Below are 21039 nucleotides of genomic sequence, written 5' to 3' on the forward strand. Positions count from 1 at the left end.
TCTTCCTTTCAGGCCTCAGCATGGGAACAGCTCCCTGACATTGCTAGCCCTTTGATGCTTCAACATCTTAACCCTGCCGATGCCACTAGAAACAGTTCCCTCAGTAGAGACTCTTGGGCTACTCCATTTGAGTGAGCCATCTGTTTCCTACTGGAACCCCAAGACACAATGGCTTAAAAATTAAATCAAAATCAGGCATAATAAAAAAGAAATAGAAACAATCAACTGTCTCACATAAGAGAGATGAAAAGTGTGGAACTTTCCAAGAAAAAAAAAAAACCTGTGCAGACCAAAAGAATCAAATTTGACACTACCACCCTCCTTCGTCAAGTGTCATCAGAGAATTTGTGGAAAACATCCATCTCTTGCTAGATCAGGGTTTAAAATTTAAAAAAAAATCTATTTACATACAAACCTACTAACCCTCCAGAGAGATTCTGTGTCAGACCTGGCAGAGGAATCAGAGCTATGTGCCCATTTTCTAGAGGGATAAACTGAGCCTGGAAAGAGCACATAGGGCCAGAGCTGACGAAACACTAGAAATGCCCCAGGGCCAGCTCAAAGGCCCTTAGATCCAGGAATCAGCCTCTGACAGGCTCTGTGGAGTTTTTCAGAGTGGCCTTCTGTACTATAATTCTCCAGAGATGTCTAATTCCCATGCCCAGAAGGTACCACCCATGGGTGTCTTCTGGATCATTCACTACTTGCAGCAACTCTGCAACGTCAAGAGAGATGAGACAGGATGCTCTCTGTCCCAAATGATGCTGAATTCCAGAATGTGAATCCACCAGCACTGACCACTTCCCAAGGAAAGTTTCCCAGACACCTATGGGTGTCCAGTCCCAGAACAGCCGTCCTCCCCTTCTCAGGGCATTTTCCATACCACAAAGATCAAAGAAACAATTTTATGACAGCTTCATCATAAAGCATTCGAACACACAGGATTTCGAAGAAGCTACCTATTTCAGGGTTAAGAGGTTTAATCGTTCAGGGTTGTCCGGCTTCCGTGTCTTCCTCCTTCAGCATCTTCCAGAGCCAGGGCCTGTAGGGATGACCCAGAAAGCACATTCAGGATATCTGGCTTCAACATGGGAACAGATCACATCAATCAGGGAGACACTAGAGAAGCAGCCAATGAGGGGGAGCCCTGAAGAACCCAGCAGTGGATGGACCTGCCCAAGAGGAGGGCCCACCAAGGCCCCCTGAGGGTGGAGAGGATTTAGGAGAGAAAAACATTCAATTCCATTCTTCTAGTTACTCAGGCCCCAAACTGAGCGATCACTGGGACTCCCCTCTTTTCCCTCACACCCCACATCCAATCCATCAGCAAATGATGTCAGCTTTAACTTCAAAACGTATCTAAACTCTCACCACTTCTTACCACCTCCACTGCTACCACTTTGGTCCAAGAAGCTTCTCTCATTAGAATATTGCAATAACCTCCTAACTAGTCCCCCCTACCTCCATCCTTGCCTTTCTACAATCCATGTATTATGTGGGTTGAATTGTGTCATGGGTGGAATTGTGTCTCCCCACAATTCCTATGTCAAAGTCCTAACCTCCAGGACCTCAGAATATGACCTTATTTGGAAACAGGGTTCTTGTTGATGTACTTAGCTGTTAAGATGAGGTCACACTGGAGTAGGATGGGTCTCTAACCCAGTACGACTGATGTCAGTATAAAAAGGGGGAATTTGGACACAGACCCCACAAAGGGAGAGCATCACATGAAGACTGGAGTTATGCTACTACAAGCCAAGGCACTACCAGAAGTGACGAGACAGGCCTAGAATAGATCCTTCCCTAGTGCCTTTAGAGGGAGCATTGCTGTGCTGACCTCTTGGTCTCAGATTTCTGGCCTCCAGAACTGTGAGACAATGAATTTCTATTGTTTAAGCCACCTAGTTTCTGGTACTTTGTTTAGGGCAGCCCTAGCAGACCATGCTCCCCACAGCAGCCTAAAAAAAATCACTCTTCTGCTCAAAACACTCCTACAGTATCTGATCTCTCTCAAAGTAAAAGGCAAAGTCCTTGACATGTCTCACAAGGCTCCTATGACCTAGCCCACCTCTTCCCAACCTCTTCTCCTCCTACTCTGTCCTTCAGTTTCTTCCAGCCACAATGGCTTCCTCAAGCATCCCAAGCATCCTGCCTCAGGGCCTTTGCACTTGCTCTTCCCTTTGCCTGGAACACTCTTCCCCCAGGCATCCTTTACTTCCTTCCAGTTTCTGAGATTGTCACCATCTCAATGAGACCCTCCTGACAACCCGAGCACCCTTTCCATCCCTCTTCCCTGTTGTATTTTTCTTTGACATGCTTACCGCCACCTGACATTTTAAAATATTTTTATCCCTCTACCCTCACACTAGACTAGAAACTCCCTGAAAGCAGAGACATGGTATTATGGTATGCTCCAGGGCCCAGCACATAATAGGTGCTCAAGAGATAGTGGCTGAGAGATTCATCTGTTGAGTGAAAGAAGCCAACAGAAGAGAGAGGTGCAGGAAAGAGGAAGCTATCCACAGCATCAAAAGTAGCAAAGAGTCCAGAAAGATAAGGACTGAAGTGTCCGTTGGGTGTGGTAATAGGGTGGTCACAGGTGACCTGAGGGAGGGCAGTTCCTTGGGGAAGCAGGAGCCCTGGGGGTGCAACAAACCCACCAGGTCCCTCCCCTGGGACAGGCACCCTTCCCACAGGCAGTGGCCAGCCTGAATAGACTGCTTCTACCAAGGAGCAAAACCCGAGGGCAGATTCTTTCCAGACGTCTTGTGAGGGAAGGAGAAAACGGAACGCAAAAGAGTGGTGAAGGTTTCAGGAAAGACTACAGCAAAATGACTGCAGGAAGGGAGGTCCCAGGAGCTGCATGGGACAGGGGCACCTGGGTACAGGAAGAAGTTTCTCTCTGGCCAGGGAGAGAAGGGTGTGTCCTTCTCTGAGTGGAAAGAAACCAAGTGGGGATGAGCCCAGATGTGCAAGGGGGAGGATGGAACCTGCGTGGGCTCTCAGCTGAGCGCCAGGACCCTGTCAGTGAATCAGGGAAGATGGGTCGTCTGTTGAGTGACCAAGGACAGACAGGGAGGGGGGCTTGATGGAGTGGGGACACCCTGCAGCATTGCCTTAAATTCTGCGCCGAGTGACTCCCTCACTTGCCCAGTGCCGACCCTGATGAGAGAGCTAGCCCCCGTGAACCCAGAGGCATGATCTGCATGGCTGCATCACTCTCCCAAGTCCCCAGAGTCAACCTTTGAGCCCCTTTGAATCGTCCCTCTCCACCCTCCCAGCCAATCACAAGCTCTGCCTCTTCCACGACTAGAGCACTCACGCTTTGTTGAGCACCTACGACAACTTGTGTGCTGGGTGCAACCCAAGTTAAAACCCTCACACACCAGTCCCATGAAGGGCTTTGGGCTTGTAGTGACAGATGATGAAACTGAGGTTCAAGAGATGAAGTAACCTGCTCTAGGTCCCACAGGTAGCAAGGGGCAGAGCTGGGGTCTGAAACCTTCCAGCTATCTTCTTGTCTATATTCATGTCTCCACTCTAGTCCAAGGCCTCAACATTTCATTCCTAAAACTCAACACAATAAACATTTTCCCTCTTTTTATTAAGTTCATTTTTATTCATTCTTTTTTATGTATGTATGTATTTATTTTTATTTTACTGGAGGTACTGGGGATTGAACCCAAGACCTCGTGCATGCTAAGCATGCACTCTACCACTGAGGTACACCCTCCCCCCACAACATGATAAACGTCTTCTAACAAACACCCCTCCCAGCATTCCCCAGTTACAGTGCACGTGTCCAGATGAACCTTCCTACAGCACTATTTTTACCTATCTCCATCCTCTGCAACTGGCTTTGGTAGTTTCCCCATGCAGGTAAACGCCATATTCTGTAGCCATCCCTTGGGATGCTTCATAAACGATGCACATCTCCTTCAATCTTGTTTCCCACCTGCACCCTTGGCTCCACCCCATCCAGGATGCTCCTCCCCTTTCCATGCCCCCTCAAGTCGCAAATGCTGGGACATTCCTCCTGCAGCAGCTCCATCCACCCATCTGAACACCCGCGCTCACCCCAGCTTCCCAAGCTAGCCTCGCTCTCCTGAGCTCCCTGCATTTAGCTTCTCTTGGCATGTGTTCCACTTGCCAAGTTTCCATGGAGACTGCACACCCCTTGAGGGTAACTGATGAATGTGCTGAATGCTTGGAGTTGCCTGCTGCTTAAGAGTCTACAATGGTCAACGTTACTTGAGCTACAGAACAATTTGGATGAAGCGCAGATGATATACTTCTAGAAGTTTTTCAGAAAATATGAGAGAACTGGGATGGGTCAGGGAAGAGGCACAGGGCCTCCTCGTAATTTTGGAAGCATATCTCTTCTTCCTTTGTAGGAGCACTCAGAATCTGACACCCTATGACAGCCCCTCTAATGAGAAGAAGGAGGGCTAGATGTAGCTTCCTGCTCCTACATACTCAAGGGCTTGCAACCCCTCCTTAGCTACCCTTCACATGCTTTTATACACACAGATATCCTGTCTTTCTCCCTCTTCAAAGGAAGAGTTTTAAATGTGAGAAATCCAAATCTCGCTGAGTAGAGTTCATGGCGACTAGCAGAATGGTCAGTGCTGGATGCCCAGAGGCAGGAAAAAGGATACTCCATTTCTGGGACATTGAGAGTTGGCCCTAGCCCACTTTTAACTGGTCAGCCAAGGACCACTCAACAATTCTGGGATTCCCAGGGCCACAGAGGGAGGATAGTGGAGAAAGGTGACAGCGACAGTCACACCCCACACAGGTAGAATGAGCAGCACCTGAGTAACAAGGGTCTGGGAGGAATCTGTAGAGGTGACAGGGATGCTATCTGCCAAGATGCCCTTAAGAAATCAAGATCTCCCCAAACCAGGGGAACCAAAGGCACAGTGTGGTCTTCGTGACATGGTGGAGTCAGGGCTGGGATCAAATCCTGACCTGGTCACCCAGTGGCTGTCCAAACTTAGGCTGGTCACTTCACCTCTCTGAGCCTGGTCTGCATGAGCAAACACAAGGCCTACATAAAACAGGAAATGTCAGAAAGCATCTAGCCCAGTGCCTGGCATTACATAAGGGGCCCAATAAGTGTGGCTCCCCTGCCTCATTCCAGCCTTCAGATCTCACAGTTCTCAACCCTCTCAAAGAGAGGTGCAGGAGCTACAGAGCATTTCCCAGGGGGAAGGTCTGCCAAGAAGGATGGCCAACGTCAGCAAAAGGAAGGAGGATAAAAAAAAAGCCCCCCCACAGCCCCGAAGACAGACGCGCGGGACCTCTGTGATTGCCAGGGTTTCAAAACACACACAAACCTCCGAGCTTCAGACTATACTCAAACAGGAAGTTTGTGACAAACTTAGAAAACACGCAGGCACAACTGCAGGAGGCTGCACACCACTCAGAGAAGATGAAAATGAACACTTCGGGGGAGTGGGGGGAGGCGGTCAGTGCGGAATAAGAGGAGCGGGCCTGGCCCACGCTCCAAACACACAAGACTCCACCCAGTGTCAGGGAGCACCTGCCCTGTGCTCCTCTCCCCAGGCACGTGGCCCAGTCCCGTGGAGCTGCTCTGGTTTTCTGGTTTCCACGTGGAGCCTGTCAACACCTCCCCACTCCCTGTCCCCCACCCCCAACCTCCCCAGGAAGCCAGGGCAGCGGACACTCTAACAGCTATCAGGTGCCAGGGTGACTTAGTTGTGTGGGATCATTTTTCAGCTGGGAAAACTTAGCACAGAAAGAGGAAGTCGGGGGGGGGGTCCCCACAGGGCTCGCAACCTCCATCTGTTGACCCCAGGGAATGTTTCATCAGGCCCCCTTCTGTTCCGCAATGGGTCCCCAGGCTGCCATGTTGTCCCCTCTGAAATCCCACCTGGTACTAACAATTTCATTTGTACTGTTCACACTGGTAGGCGATTATGTAACTCCAGCGCAGTTATTTGTAAGGGCAGAGAAATATAGACATGCCTAACCTCCATGACTTGTGTCCCATTTCCTCAACTGGAGTGAAAACTAGGAAGTTCCTTTCCCTTTGTTCTCAATCTCCCAGCACGTGTGGATTGAGCCTTTATACTAGGCCGTTTGTTTGGTGGGTGTGCACCAGAAAATACTTGGTAAATTAATAAACAACATCAATACCATTTCTACTTCCCTACCCCTCATGAGACTGTGTCCCACTGGTCCTTGTCAGCCCTCCACAGATGGGTCCCTGGTTCCACGCCTCCCAGCAAACCGCCCAATTGGAAACTCAGTGCCCTGACTGTCAGCCTCAGTACACAGCACCTCCTGCAGTGGTTTCCCCACCTCCCCAAATTAGGTTCCTTTTAAAAAAAATGACTCATTTATGAAGAGACAAAACCAAAAACTTCAATGGTGAAGATAAAACATCACCGAATCTCTTTAAACACCTCCTACTCCATGTAGAATTTAGATCTGATAAAGACTCCCCAAACTGGACCTCCTGATTTGGAACTTACAGTATACACAATTCTTCTAGCAAAAAAAAAAAAATTTCCAGTGATGTCTTTTCTCTGAACTTTTCAGGGTCTTCTTTACGAATGGAGGTGGCCTCAGGCCTCCAGTCAGTACCTTTTCTCAAAAGAGGGAATGAGAAATGAAAGCCCATGCTTTCAACTCCTGGGTCAAAAGTTAATTATTTGATGCTTTACTATGTTCATGATTCTGAGCAATTGGACAAAGGACGTTGGCATTGTATCACGGGCCTTATCAGACTTACATGGAATTTTTCATAAAAGGAAAGACTTACTGATATTTAAGAAGTTTACAACATTTTGTGCACTGTATCTGAAAGAGACAAAATTGTATGATAACAGAGTCATAACATTTTAGGGCTAAAATGTGCAGTTAAGAGGGTCCTAATCCAGGGATTCTCAATGCTGACTGTATTAAAAAAATTCCCAGGTCCCACCCCCAGAGGTCTGGATACATCTGGACTGTCGTGGGGCTCTGGCATTGGCTTTTGATTCTTTTTTTTTTTAACTTTTCTGGTGATTTTAATGTGCATCCAGGGTTGAGAACCACTGATGTACTGCAGATAAGAAAACAGAGATCTAAAGAAATTAAGTGCAAGACACACAGCCAGACACAAAACTAGAACCAAACTCACAATGCCCTGTCCAGAACCAGTTCTGCAGTGTTGCTCAGATTTTTAATAGTCACAGAATTGTTAAAACCTTTTTCTTTTAAATTTGGGGGACTAACACAGAATTGCCAACTTTTTGTTTTGTTAAGCAAGGGCATTTTTATAAATATCTACCAATTACTGTCACCACTTCCTGGTAAGTCTCAAGCTCATCTGCATACCTGTCACCCTCTGGACCCCAATCCCTGCCCAGAAAGTAAGACTGGACCATTTCACTCACCTCTTCTCACCCCGCCCCTCACCAACATCTACGTGATAAATGCAAACAAAACCCAGGCCTCAAAAATTTTCTGTCCCTTCGCCCCTCCATCTCCTGAACTCCACCATACCTCTTTCTGAAAGTCCCTTTTCTGGTCACAAACTACCTCCCAGTTACCCACCCTTGGCCTTCCTCCTGACCCATGTGTGACAGCTAATATTTCTACAAGTCACAGCATCCAATGTTTTCAATTTGTTCTTCCACATACATCATCTCTTCCAAATTTCTCCCTAATCAAGGATGTACTGGAAACTTCTTTTTAATTGAAGTATAGTTGTTGTACAATATTATGTAAGTTACAGCTGTTTGATACAGTGATTCACAATTTTTCAAGATTATACTCCATTTATAATTACTATAAAATATTGGGTATATTCCCCGTGTTATACAATTTATCCTTGTAGCTTATTTTGTACCTAAGTTTGTATCTCTCATTCTCCTCCCCTTATATTGCCCCTCCTCCCTGCCCTGTCCCCACTGGTAACCACTAGTTTGTTCTCTATATCTGGGAGTCTCTTTATTTTTTGTTATAGTCACTAGTTTGTTTTATTTTTTATTTTTATTTTTATTATTTTTTTATTTTTTAGATTCCATATATAAGTGGTATCATAGTGTCTGTCTTTCTCTGTCTGACTTTTTTCACTTAGCAGAATAGATACGTAAAACTTTTAAAGAGGGCTACCTCTGAGGAGTAGAATTAGGGGGTAGGGGTGGGGACGCAGGAAGGGGGTTCTCTTTATACCCTTCAGTTTGAGTTCTAGGCAAGCATATTTTTTTATTTTAATTTTTTATACAATTTTATAGTTTACTTTCCACTTACAGTTTTTACAAAACACTGGCTCTATTCCTCGTGTTGCACAGTCCATCCTGGAGCCTGTCTTACACCCAACAGTTTGTACCTCCCACTCCCCACCCCTATATTGCCCCTCCTTCCCTCCCCACTGGGAACCACTAGTTTGTTCTCTGAACCTGTCAGTCTGCTTCATTTATGTTCTACTCACTAGTTTGCTGTTTAAGATTCCACATATAAGCGGTATCACATAGTATTTGTCTTTCTCTGTCTGACTTTTTACTTAGCATAATGCCCTCCAAGTCCATCCACATTGCTGTAAACGGTTACATTTTGTTCTTTTTTAAAGCATATTTTTCTTAAGTGGGACAAAAATCACACACACACACACACACACATAATAAAACAAAGCAGGTTACAAAATACACCTACGGTTTGCTTCCACTTTGTAAATACATAAAATGGTTGGGGAAGTCTCCAGACCCAAGCTTTCAATGTAAATGATATCGAGGCGGCAGGATTATGGGTGACGTTAATTTCACTTCCCTTTCCTCTTCGCTTATCTTTATTATGTTTTATTTATGTAAAAGGAATAATGAAAGTTTAAAACCTGAATCAAAGCATTATCTGATCTCTGAAACCTACACAGTATCAAGAAGCCAAGGCGCCGGAGCAGGACCCAGTCTGGTGTGTAGAAACACCTCCTTTTTTGTAAAATGAAAGATTTCTGCCCCATCAGGCCCTGGCTTCTGCACCCTGCTTAGGTCAAGTCTACCACTATGACTGACCCAGAGCCACATCCAGGCCCTGGACATTCCCAAGAACAGATGTAGAAAAGATCTTGATCTAACACGGCAGTCAAGTCCTTTCTGGGACCTCTCTGGCCTCCTCACCTCCACCTGCCCCTGCTCCCTGAGTTTCAACCACATGGATCAGTTGTCCTCTCCTGGGTGTCTCCCCTGTCCCTGACTCCAAGCTTCTACCCAGGCTGTGCCACCCACCCCTACTTGCTTCCTTCCTGCGTCTCTGCCAAGGCAAGCGGCCACACCTACTCCAAGTAACTTTCAAACCCACCACTGGGAAGATCAGGAGACCAGAAACTCTCTGACGCAGAGCGTAAACTCTGGAATTCTCCACAGTCCCCACTGCTCCCTAACAAGGCAATGCAGAGGGGTGGGTGAGAGCATTTTCCAGGCAGCAAGAACCACAAGCTCAAAGGCCTGGAGCTCAGAGTGCGTGTGATGTGTTCAGGGGAGGAAAAGGCATGTGGGTTGTTCAGAGTATCTCCTAGCACATCCAAGGCTCAGTGGAAAGAAAATTCCAGAGACGCTTAGCACAATTTACAAGGGACAGCAATGAGAGGCCCATGTGAAGGGTTAGTTCTCAACCTTCCAGCTGCTTCCCCACAATTCACTCTGCCCTTACAGTGTCTAGTTGGGTCTAGGCCAATAGGAGTGGGTGGAAAAATAGGAATAGAGAAAAAAGAAACGAGATTAAGCAACACGACCACACTGAGGCAGGCTGGGGCCCTCCCGGCGCAACACTACGTTTTCCTAAGTGGCCTCAGAGGATGCTTGAGGGGGACGGGGGACATGGTGCTCCACCCTCTCGTTGAGGTCAGCCCCAACGGTGAAGGACGCTTGCCAATTTTCCAAACTTCCAGGACCCTCCAAAGACATTTCAAAAGAACCGTGAGACCTCAAAACTGCGGGAACACGGGCTGACCGGGCTCCACCCCGATGCCTCTGTGGCCTGTGTGAGGCCTTTGGGGAGACCCTCGCGGAGGCCAGGGGACCAGCATCACCTCCTCTCCTGTAAGATGGAAGCCTTCGACAATGTGGGCTCCTCACAGGTCCACCTCCAGTGGCCTTGACCGCCTGGCTGACGGCGCGCCTCGGCCCAGGCGGAGACGGAGACGGAGCTCTGCGTCTTTCCAGACAGGGCCGTTGTCTCCCCTGCAGACGCTCCGCGAGACTGGAGGCTCCTGTGACCCCCCTGTCGGCTCTCAGCCGGCATTCACTAACCAAGCAGGAAACCAGTCCTCAAATCCCTCAGCTCCTGTCACACGGCGCCTCGCCTCGCCTCTCCCGGGGCCGCAGCACCCCCCCACCCCCACCCCCGGGCTCCACGGCTCCTCCCCGCGAAGAAGCTCGCTCGGACTTCGGAGCGGCAACCGCGTCTGCCGCGTATCGTGGGCCTGCGGGCGCCAGACGTCCGCTGCTGTTCCCTCAACCCTAGGGCTCCATCCATAATTACTTCAGTCTCTTCAGTGAAACCTTCTGAAGAGGGGATGGTATAGCGCATGCGCGAGGTCTGGGTTCAATCCCCAGATCCTCCACTAAAAAGAAAGAAACTTAATTACCTCTACCCCCAAATTTAAATAGATAAATTAATTTTTTTTTTTAAAAAAACCCACCTTCTGAGCAAGTAAAGAGTTCCAAGAAAACTCAGGACCTCAGTTCTGCACCGAAAGGTTGGAGTCTTGGGGACTGAGGAGATAATGTACGCCCTCAAAACGGCCCATCACACACCCTGAGGGGACGGTGGACAGTTCCCTGCCGCTGACCTCGAGGGAGAGGTGAGGGCGCTGGAATGGCGGGAGAAGGGCTCACGGAGGAAGTGAGATCTGAGCTGGGTCTCAAAAATGGGTTCAATTGGGTCAAGTGGAGAGGAAGTGGGAAGACCATCCCATGCTGTGGGACCAGCACACGCGGCACTGACCACAGGGTGGGCCGGGCCCCACCGCGGAGGAACAAGACTGCGAGGCGGCGGCAGGTACGCATGTGCGGTCAGGAGTCAGGACTCTGCTCTGAGCCCAACTCTGCTTGTTAGCTGTGCGAAGGGGCAATTTACTGAATTAAGATGAGGATAAAAACCATACCTACCTGCTGGGATTATTGTAAAGATTTAAAGAGAGGATGCACGGAAAATGCTTAGGATGCTCAGTGCCTGCCGTTAATGAATGTTATCTGTTCTTGATACAGTCAAAACTGCTCAGCGCCCATCCTGCTGATTCAGACAGGGTACTTTCTTCTTTATAAGTCGTGATGCTGGGAGGAAGGAAACACTAGCTGACTGGTCACATCCTGAATAACCTAAGCTATGTAAGAGCCAGGTGAGCATTGGAATGGCCAGGCAGCCAGCAGGTGGTGGGTATTCTCAACCCCACCCCACCCCACCCCACCCCGACACACACACACACACACACACACACACACACACTCACACACGGTTCTCTGTCCTTACTGGACCACTACTGCATCAACTGGGCTCCCTCCACTTCCAGTTGGATCGGGCCACAGGTAAAGCATTTCTTTCCCTCCTCCTCCTGCTGCACTGCAGTTTGGCAGCGGTCATGTCCCTTATAGCCTCACAGCTATTGTTGGGGGCTCCATCTCCCCAACTCTGGAGCTCCGACCTCCTGGCCTAGGGGAGGTAACAGCTCCCCCCTGTTGCCAGGCCTGGGAGTGCCTCATATCCTTTGGTTTCCCTAACCCTGACCATGCACCTCTAAATACTCCCCTTCACTAAAGTCTCTCCTGTAAACCCTTTGCACAGCCAGCCATCTCATGCCGGGATCCTGACAGACAAAGCCACGGTCCACATCCATCCACCAGATGCCTGGGGTGGAAAGGGCAGCCCTGTCGTACTGTCACTCCCTTACTCCCCTCAGAGGCAGGATGTGAAATGGCAGTGTTTAACACATAAGCACCAATATGTCTGACCCATGAGCAGTCATTTGGGAATTTAACACTCCTAGGAATCTGGAGAAAACCCAAGGGGCTCAGAGAAAAACAACGCTTCCAGCCCAGGCAGGGCATATTCAAAGGCTTTGTGCTCCTCCAAACCCACCACACAACGGGGCTCCAACCAAGTGATAATGCCTAGATCAGCGCCCAGCACACAGTAGACACAATAAATATTTGTTCATGCAGGTCCTCTGGCAAAGGATGCAAGTCTGAAATCCAAGAGATCTTTCAGGAAAGGATACTCCATGGAAGCAAAGACTCATGGGGTGGCTCCTGAGATGCCCTGCTCATCCTCCCACGTGACGTGCAGCTGTAAGGTGCCCTCACCTACAGCCAGCAGGCTTCTGGACTTCAGCCCCTCTATAACAAACGCTCTTTTCTTGTCTCTTATCAAGTCATTCCTGAGGCTGATCACTTCCTCAGCACCTCCCTTGCTGATTTTGTTCCCCATGTCCTCATAGGGCCAAGCACAGCCTTGGTTCAGTATAATCCAAAAGCATTTCTCAAGTGCTTACTGTGTACAAGTACCAGGTCAGGCATTGAAGAACCAAAGATGACTGAGATAAAGGTCTTGGAATCCAAGAGACATAGAAAATAGAAGGAAGAGGGCTTACTACTGACTAAAAGGGATTCTCAAAGCCTGGACGATATTGGTTGAGTCTTGAAGGATGGGGCGGTGTCAGTGGGGAAGGAGGGGTAAGCAGCAGGAGATGTGAAGAGGAAAGTAGGATGGGGGAGCACCATGCAAGGACAAGTAGTGCTGAACTGATACAGACAATAGCAGAAAGGAGCCAGGCAAGGGGTTTGTCTTGTTTGGGCCCACCTGATTCAAGAACCAAGCATATCCACTGAGCAGAAATGAAACCTGACCAGAAGGCAGCCCTCCAAAGTCAAAATGCCCCCCAACTTTTGGAAAATGTTAAAGGAAGCCTGGGTGGGTTTGGGGCAAAGATGCTTGTCCTGAAGGGACGCTTTTCAGCCTGCCACTCACCACCAACCTGGACCTGCCTTGAGGTCAGGCAGAATCAGTGGGTGGAAGGGGGACCTAGCCACCCCCGAGCTTCAGAGCCACCGAGAGCACTCCACCCCATGAAAAATAAGAACCTTCCACACATGCCTGCTCTTACTTGGAATTCTAAAATTAAACATTCGTTCCTCTCACCTAAAAGCTTTCTCCCTTTATAAGCTAATATGCAAATGCCTCGGGAGAGGCTGAGTTTTAGCAACCACATATCTGCTTAGTGTGAATACTTCCAAAAGATCTTTCCTGGAAAACAGGCTTTGAGGGAGGGATGCTCAAGAGATGATCTGTGCCCGAGGGGGTAGCAAGAAGAAGAGGGATGGTGTTTGTGGAAGGGGAACACACAGCTCCTGCCCTGAACCAGCTACATCCACCAAGGGCAGAGGGGTAGAGGGTTAAATGCTGAGCCCTCAAAAGACCTTTTCTCCCCTACTAGTTTTTTTTGAACTGACATTGAGATATAGTTCACAAACCATAAATTTTACCCTGTAAACTGTCCAACTCAGTGGTTTTTAGCATATTCACAAGGTTGTATAAACATCACAACCACCTCATTGCAGGAAATTTTCATCAACCCCTCCCTCCAAAAAACACGCCCATCAGCGGTCACTCGGCCTCTCCCCCACCCCCTGGTAACCACTTTCTGTCTTATGGACTTGGCCATTCTGGACATTTCACACAAATGGAACCATACAGCCTGTTGTGCCTGGCTTCTTGCACTTAACATAACGTTTTCAAAGTTTTCCACGTTGTAGTATGTCAGCACTTCATTCCTTATTATGGCTGAATAATACTCCATTGTATAGATATACCACATTTTGTTTATCTATCAAAAGACTTCTTAAAAAGCAAAATAAATGATGTTCCTGCAGAAAGGAGTCCTCACTGTCCTCAGGGCTGCTTGGGCATTTGTAAACCATCCTTCTCTGTGCCTCCCATCAGCACCCATGGACACCATCCAAATCCACTGGGCTGGCATGATTTTTCCAAACACACCATGGCTCAAGACAGCAGCCCTGAATCACACAGGCCATGAGAGAAACAACTCAAATTCCTTCTGAGGGAATTCATAATGACTGTTAAGCTGTGCTGGAGAAATCTCCTGGTCCTGGTAATGGAAGGTGGAAGAGCAGAGCCGGCTTCACAGGCTCCCAGGGCCCCGCACGTCAGTTAATGCTCTGTTGTCCCTGTCTTGAAATTCTTAATGATTTTTAAACAAGGGCCTCCCCCTCCATTTTCATTTTGCACTAGGCCCAGCAAGTTATTTAGCTAGTCCTGAGAGGCAAGAGTTTGGGAAGGGGCTGGAACTTAAACAATCTTGCCGAGCAGACTGCTGCCCAGCAAATAGCCCACTGAGCCAGTTTAGGGGGCTGGGCGTGGGGTCTGCAGAGAAGTCGGAGCGAGGTGCCAGGTCTACAGTGATGTTGAAAACCTAGCTTCCAAACTGCCCTAAACCACGTCTTCCTACCCCGAGGCCTGAACAGTTGGCTGATAAGGCCTCCCCGGAACAGCCCGACTAGTTGAAAGTAAACGTGATAAAGTCAACGTGATACAGGCTCAGACTGTAAAGCTGGGGGACTCAAACTGAAACTTGTTTGATCTTGTCATCGCTTACAGGTTAAAACCAAGAAGAAGAAAGAAGAAGGGAAAAAAAAAAAACCCCACACTTAGTAAAGTAACTGGCACTGAGAAAACTTTATAAACATTTACTTTTTTTTTAAACTGTCATCTTTACTTCCAGTATATCAAGGATCATGGTTTCACCAAAAATCTGGTATTCAGTCCAAAAAGAGCCGTGAATGTGAATGCAGCCATCTATACTGATGTGAGGACTGGAAGGAACCTCAGGGACCACATCCACATAGATCCCCGGGAGCCTGAACCCCAGCCCCCTGCCCAGGGTTAGTTCAATTCTCACTTTATAGATGAGGAAGCCGGGCTGGGAGAGGGGAAGTAACCCGCCAAGGCCACCCACATAAAGGGGCCAGACCAGAACCCAGGAGCTTGCAGCTTCCCCTTCCAACCTCCCAATTTCATGAGTCCAACCCAAATTCATATGTTGGGTTATGCACCCCCTACACACACACACACACACACACACACACACACACACACAGAAGCGCAATTTTCTCCTGGATCCTCAACTCAGATCTTTTAGTACTTGTCTTTGTCCCTCAGAAGAGGGAGTCTGGTCATGCAGATAAACTTAAGATTTATACACCTTAAGGAAGACAAGGGAGCTTCCTTCCACCAGTGCAATCTCTAGTCCATCAAGTGGCAAAGGGCCAGAGAGCTCCAGTGCAGGACTCAGAGACTTTCCACAGCCAGGGCATTTATAAAACACTGGGAAGAGTGAAATTTAACCTAGTTTTTTCCAGCTACAGGTACAAGGATCAGACAGTGTGGATGGAACTTGAGGGGCAGACAGGGAATGCGGCCAGCCCACCACACCAAAGAGAAAGGTCCAGACAGCCACTGGAAAGTGATGGATCTCTGCCACCCCATCACTTTTTCTTTTTTGGTCCTTTTTCTAAATGGTAGATTAACCCAATCAAACCATCCTTAACACCAAGTGCCTGGATTCCTTTGACTTCAATTTGTGTTTTATCCTCTCCCTTGCTCCTTTATTCTTCTTTTCTTTCCTTGAACAGATAGATACTGAGCACTTACTATGTGCCAGGCACACGCTGGTTGCTGAGGATACAGCAGCAAACAGAACAGACCGTGTTTTGGTGTTTATGGGCTAAAGGGAGGAAACAAGGAAGCGTTTATAAATATATGAATATATACCATGTAAGATGGTAACAAAAGCTCTGGAGAAAAAAATAAAGCAGGCAGAGAAGGAGAGCATTTTATCTAAGAGGGCCACATAAGGACTCTCTGAAAGAGGTGAAGGAGTGAGCCACACAGATATCTAGGGTAAGATGTTCCAGGCAATAGGAGGATCAGCAAGTGCAAAGGCCCTGAGGTGGGACTGTCCCAGGGCATTTAAGGAACAACCAGAAGTCTAGCATAGCAGGTTGGGGGGTGGGGGAGCCAGATCAGGCCAGCTCTGAAGCCACCTAAGGCCTCTGATTTTCCTCCAAGTGGAATGGGAGCACACAGGCCTCTGAGCAGGGGAATCACTGACCCTGATGCAGGATTTACCAGGACCTCCCTGACCACTGTTTGTTACCAGGCCTGTGCTGGGGATCAGATTCAGGAGCTAGGCCATGTGCCCAGCATAACTACTAAGCAGCACTGAGAAAAACACTTCCCTTCTCTGGGCACCCCCATTCTCCTCTGTGAAATGGGAAGAAAAGACTAGATGATGTCTAATGATATTTGTTTCTATGATGGTCTTATTTTGTGACCCTAAGATAGACTGGCCAAAGGGTCTAAAAATCTCACCCTCTGTCTCGGGAGAAGGCAAACAGCAGCCAAGTTGTAGGAATCCCCAACTCTTCCCCACTGCCTCCCCTGCCCCAAGCCATCTTCTCACCCTGCAAAAGGCACAGCTCTCTAGGGAGAAAGGTCCAGCCCAGGAAGCAGCCACGTCAGCAACGTCCTCTAAAGATTACAAAGGGTGACCACTAAAGATAGCACAGCCCCTACACAACATTTCAGGGTGGGGCTCGGCCAGCAGAGGCCAGTGACAGTGGCTGCTGCAACCCAATTCAAAAAGCAATGCTGAATCTGCTTCTTCCCTGGGCTGCCATGGGCCTTCCATCTCCCTCACTTCTTTCATGGGGGGAGAAAGAAAATTATAGGCCTAAGAGCTGCTCCATCCTGACCATTTCCTTCAGGGTTTTGTCTGTGTTTCACATCATCAAACTGGGTCAGAAAGCAAGACTCAGGTCTCCTCCATCAGGCCGGATAAGCAGGGTCTGCCTCTCCTCATTAGACTGGAAGTTCCCCAAGAATATGAACAATCTCACTCATGAGACTGTGAACTCACCCTATGCCTCCTCTGTCAGACTGGGGTTCCATGAGGGCTGGGGCTCCATCTCCCCCGACAGACTGGGAGCACCTGATGTCAGGGGCTATGCCACCCCCACTGGACGGAAGCTCCTTGGGGACAAGGTTTATCTGCTCCTTTCCCTCACGGCACCCTGCAAAGCTTCTGTATATTTAGTGATGTCTTCACAAAAGGTGCTGATTGAAGCACTCAGGTTAAACCATCCACACAGGCATGAGACCCTTGTGACCCCCAGCCATTAAATGGATCCATGGAAACTATCAAAATACAAACCTCCAAGCTGAGTGAAAAGGAAACAAAATTAAAGGTAGACTTCACCAACAGCTTTTGGGCAGACTGTTTGTAGGTTCTGGCCAAAGGCTGTCCCCATTTTATAAATAACTCTGGTGACAGTGGTGGAGGCCAAGCGGAAACGCGCCTTGAGGAAGGAGGGCAGGGACCCCGCCAGCCCGGGCCCGACCAAAGCTGAATCCCCCATGAGAAGGTGGCCCACGGCCCAGGTAGGACCGTCCTCTCAGTCTCCAACTTGGGCTCTTCGAAAGCAGTCTCATCAAATTGAAATCAGGAGAGTGAGGCGAGCTTAGAGGCACTGCGCTAAGTACTTTCTATACACTAACTCAGTGAATCTTTATAACAATGCTAATACCACTCCCCTTTTACTGTGGCCCCAAATTTAGGCACAGGTGCAGAATAAAGATTTCAACTTGGCAGTCCAGCTCCGCACCCTGCGCTCTCAGCCACCTCCCTCTCTGGGGAAAAAAAAGGGGAGAGGGGTGGAAATCCAAGGGTATTTCTGCCCATTCTTCTGAACCTTTGGGCCAGCTTGGGAAATGAGGGTGCTGGAGACTCAGGCAGAGACCAGCAGGGTCCCAGTGTCGTCTTCCCACTGTGCTGAGAGCCTGGGTGCCCAGAGAAGGCAATCCTGCTGGGGCACTGATGCCCTCTCCTTTCAGGAGTCTCAGGTTAAAAAAATCGTACCCTCTCTGGACCTAGCATGTCACAAGAGCAGTAAGAAGGAGCAAAGGCAGTGACAGGTCCCAGCTCCCGCTGGAAGCCCACAGGGTGCCCAGAAACTCGGCAAACACAGGATAGACTTCTTTTCAAACCGTGTGCTAGTTACATTTTCAAAGAAAATGCTCAATATGTTTTTCTTCAACCTCCATACCTTTTCAGGTGAAGTTCATCTAAATGTAATAAATCAGTGAGTCCAATTGTGACACTACTGAGTGTCTAAAAAGTCTGAAAATTGAAGGAAATAGTAGATCTATTATACTTTTTTTTTTCAGATTAACAATTGGACCCCATGGCTTTATATGAGGTCTTTGCATGTATTAACACTATTGGAATTGGGGGCTGAAAATTCTTTGTCGTGGGGCTGTCCTGAGTGTTGTGGGATGTTTAACAGCATCCCTGGCCTCCACTCACAAGATGCTGGTGGCATTCTCCTTCCCCTCCCACTAAATGTGACAATCAAAACTGTCTCCAGTCACTGCCAAATGCTCTGGGGCCGGGGATGGTGGGGGGCAGTGGGGCGGGGAATGGACAGGGCTCACTTTCAGTTAAGAACCAATACTTTAATGTTTAGATAAACTGCAACTGAAAATGTGTCAAGGTTAAAAATAAACATATGGAGCATAGTACTGAAAACAAAACTGACATACTACTTATAAATAAGTGTATCCTATTTTTCCTGACTTCCCAGACACCACGCATTTGACAATTTTTAGTGTGGCTGCCATTTTCCTTTCCTGTGAATCTGCGACATGCAAGTGCTTGGTACCCTGGATCCCGCTCCCAACACCGGCTTCCCCAGTTTCACTCATGGCCATCCCCTAAACCAACCCATCCTCACAAGTTCAACACACCAATAGGCACTCGCTGTCTGCCTGAGTCAGACCGCAGCCAGCTCTGGAAGAGAGCAGGGCTGAGACCAGAAACCACGAGGTGCAGGGACTCCAGCTGCCTCAGAGGCAGGAATGGCTACATCCAAGAAGGTGGACCCACTTCATCATCCATCTCACTCTCCAAAGCCTCATTTGAATGCCTGGTCTCCATCAACCCCCAGGAGTGAGCTATGCCAAATACAGAAATCAGTCAAAGAGATGCCAAAGCTAAAAGATGTGTGAAAGACCAACAACCTGATAGAAAAAATGGGCAAAGAATACGGATTGCAAGAAAACAAAATACAAATGGATCTTAACCTTGCGGGAGGGGAAAAAAAACGCTCAACCGCACTCATAAAAGAAATGCAAATTGAAACTAACTGAGATACCAATTTTCATCTATCAGACTGGCAAAGATCAAAAAGTCTGATAACTCACCGTGTTGGTGAGGATGTCTCATTCATTGAGGGTGTAAATCGCTACAACCTCCTTGAAAGGATTACCTGCAATGTCTACCAGTATCACAGATGTATAGATGCTTTTACCAGCCATTCCACTTTTAAGAATTTATTCTGCAGACATACTCCTACATGTGCAAAATGGTGTGTATACAAAGATACTCACTGCAGTAGAATTTGTCATGACAACAGAATGGAAACTGTCCCAATAACCACAGTCAGGGGATTGCTGTAATAAATGGTGGTTCACCCACAAAATGGAATGCTATGCAGCTGTAAAAACACAATGTGGACATTCTGTATGTCATGATATGGGGTAATTTTCCATGTACACTCTTAGATAAAGATAAGTGAGACACAGAATGACATGAGTAGTTTGTCAGTTGTTGTTCAAAAGTACTGTGTTCATATACACACATATATGCATTGATTACCTTTGAAAAAGATAACCCAAAAGCTGGTAACAGTAGTTACCTCTAGAGAGGGGAATTGGGAGACTGGGGAAGGAAAGAAAGGAACAATTACTATATACCAGTTTAGACGCTTTGTAACTTCCAACTTTTATACCCTGTGCACACACTAACTAGGCAATAAACAAATAAAGAAACAGGAGAAGACTGTGAGTAACACATGGAGCACTACCATCATGATGCATATATACAGGCAACACATATTACAGGTCAGCTTCAACGATAAATTCTCTATTCCTCTAAGCATCTGTATTTGCCAGTTCAAATGTCCCAGGTTTTTCTGAATCAAAAGTAGGATGATCGCCATGTCCAGAACACGAAACCAGCTTCCCTTCTCAGTGAGGTTCTGAAAACATTTATCCTCAAAGCTACCTTCCTTATCTGAAAAGCGTACAGTCGTTGACCACAGCTACCCCGAAGTTCCATAAGCAGGCAAGTGGAATCCTCAGAAGGTGCACTGCAGTACCAACTACTAGGGACCTGGGGCCACACACTTTTAATAGTGCTTCAAAGCACCATCAGCTGAGATGGAGCATCACAAAGTGACTTGGACACGATACCTACCAGGAGTGGCAGGAACCCCGAGAAACCACCAAGAATCCTCCCAGCAGTTCTGCCTGTGGCGACGTTTTAATGGCATGTTACTAAAGGTACCGCTGACAACACTTTAACCCTACCCCGCCACAACTGCCACTTCATCATAAAATAACCCGTACGTATATTTTAAGCTGCAAATCAGCATTTGTCAAGTTCTAAATTGGGCTCCAGCAATATTTATTCATCGAAGGATAAATCTTCCCTGCACCGTCATAAAACTGCTTAATAATTTAATATGCTATCATTCTTACCTGAAACTTGTCAAAAAGTGGTCTGAAAGAGGCATGTGTTTTACAGTTGACTGGCAGTAAGTCTATAGTTTATTACATGGTTCATAGTTTTAATTCTCTATATAGCGGGGTGGCACACAGGGGCACATCTTATGCAGAATAGCAGTTTGGAGATTCATTAACCTGTTTTTAGGGTAGAGAAAAGCAGATTCTCCAAAGAGGACCACAGACTCATCCAATACAGCCTTAAGATGGGTGGTATACAGAGAAAAGCAAGAAAAAGTCAAATTATAGCATTTCATAGGGGGCAGAGGCAAAACGCACTGAGAGAATTAATGTTGGGGGACAGGTTCATGGAGCAGCAGGATAAGATGGAGAATTGTTAGAAGAAAAGTGTAGGAAAAAATGACTGTAAGCTGCAAAATTGGGCAGTTGGGC

General features: G+C 47.7%; 1 protein-coding gene across 14 annotated transcripts in view; it reads right to left on the reverse strand.

Annotated features, from left to right (window-relative positions):
• The window catches only part of TRERF1 (transcriptional regulating factor 1), a 195041-nt gene that overhangs the window by 115510 nt on the left and 58492 nt on the right, over positions 1-21039 (reverse strand). For 13 of the 14 annotated variants that reach the window (XM_031434688.2, XM_031434686.2, XM_064476495.1 and 10 more), the window contains one exon: positions 960-1042. The exons of the other annotated variant lie outside the window; for it this stretch is intronic. The gene's annotated coding sequence lies outside the window, so the exon portion shown is untranslated. The remainder of the gene's footprint in view (positions 1-959; positions 1043-21039) is intronic. 14 annotated transcript variants of the gene reach the window in all.

The sequence above is a fragment of the Camelus dromedarius genome, chromosome 19 (assembly GCF_036321535.1).
Source record: "Camelus dromedarius isolate mCamDro1 chromosome 19, mCamDro1.pat, whole genome shotgun sequence".
Classification (NCBI taxonomy): domain Eukaryota; kingdom Metazoa; phylum Chordata; class Mammalia; order Artiodactyla; family Camelidae; genus Camelus; species Camelus dromedarius.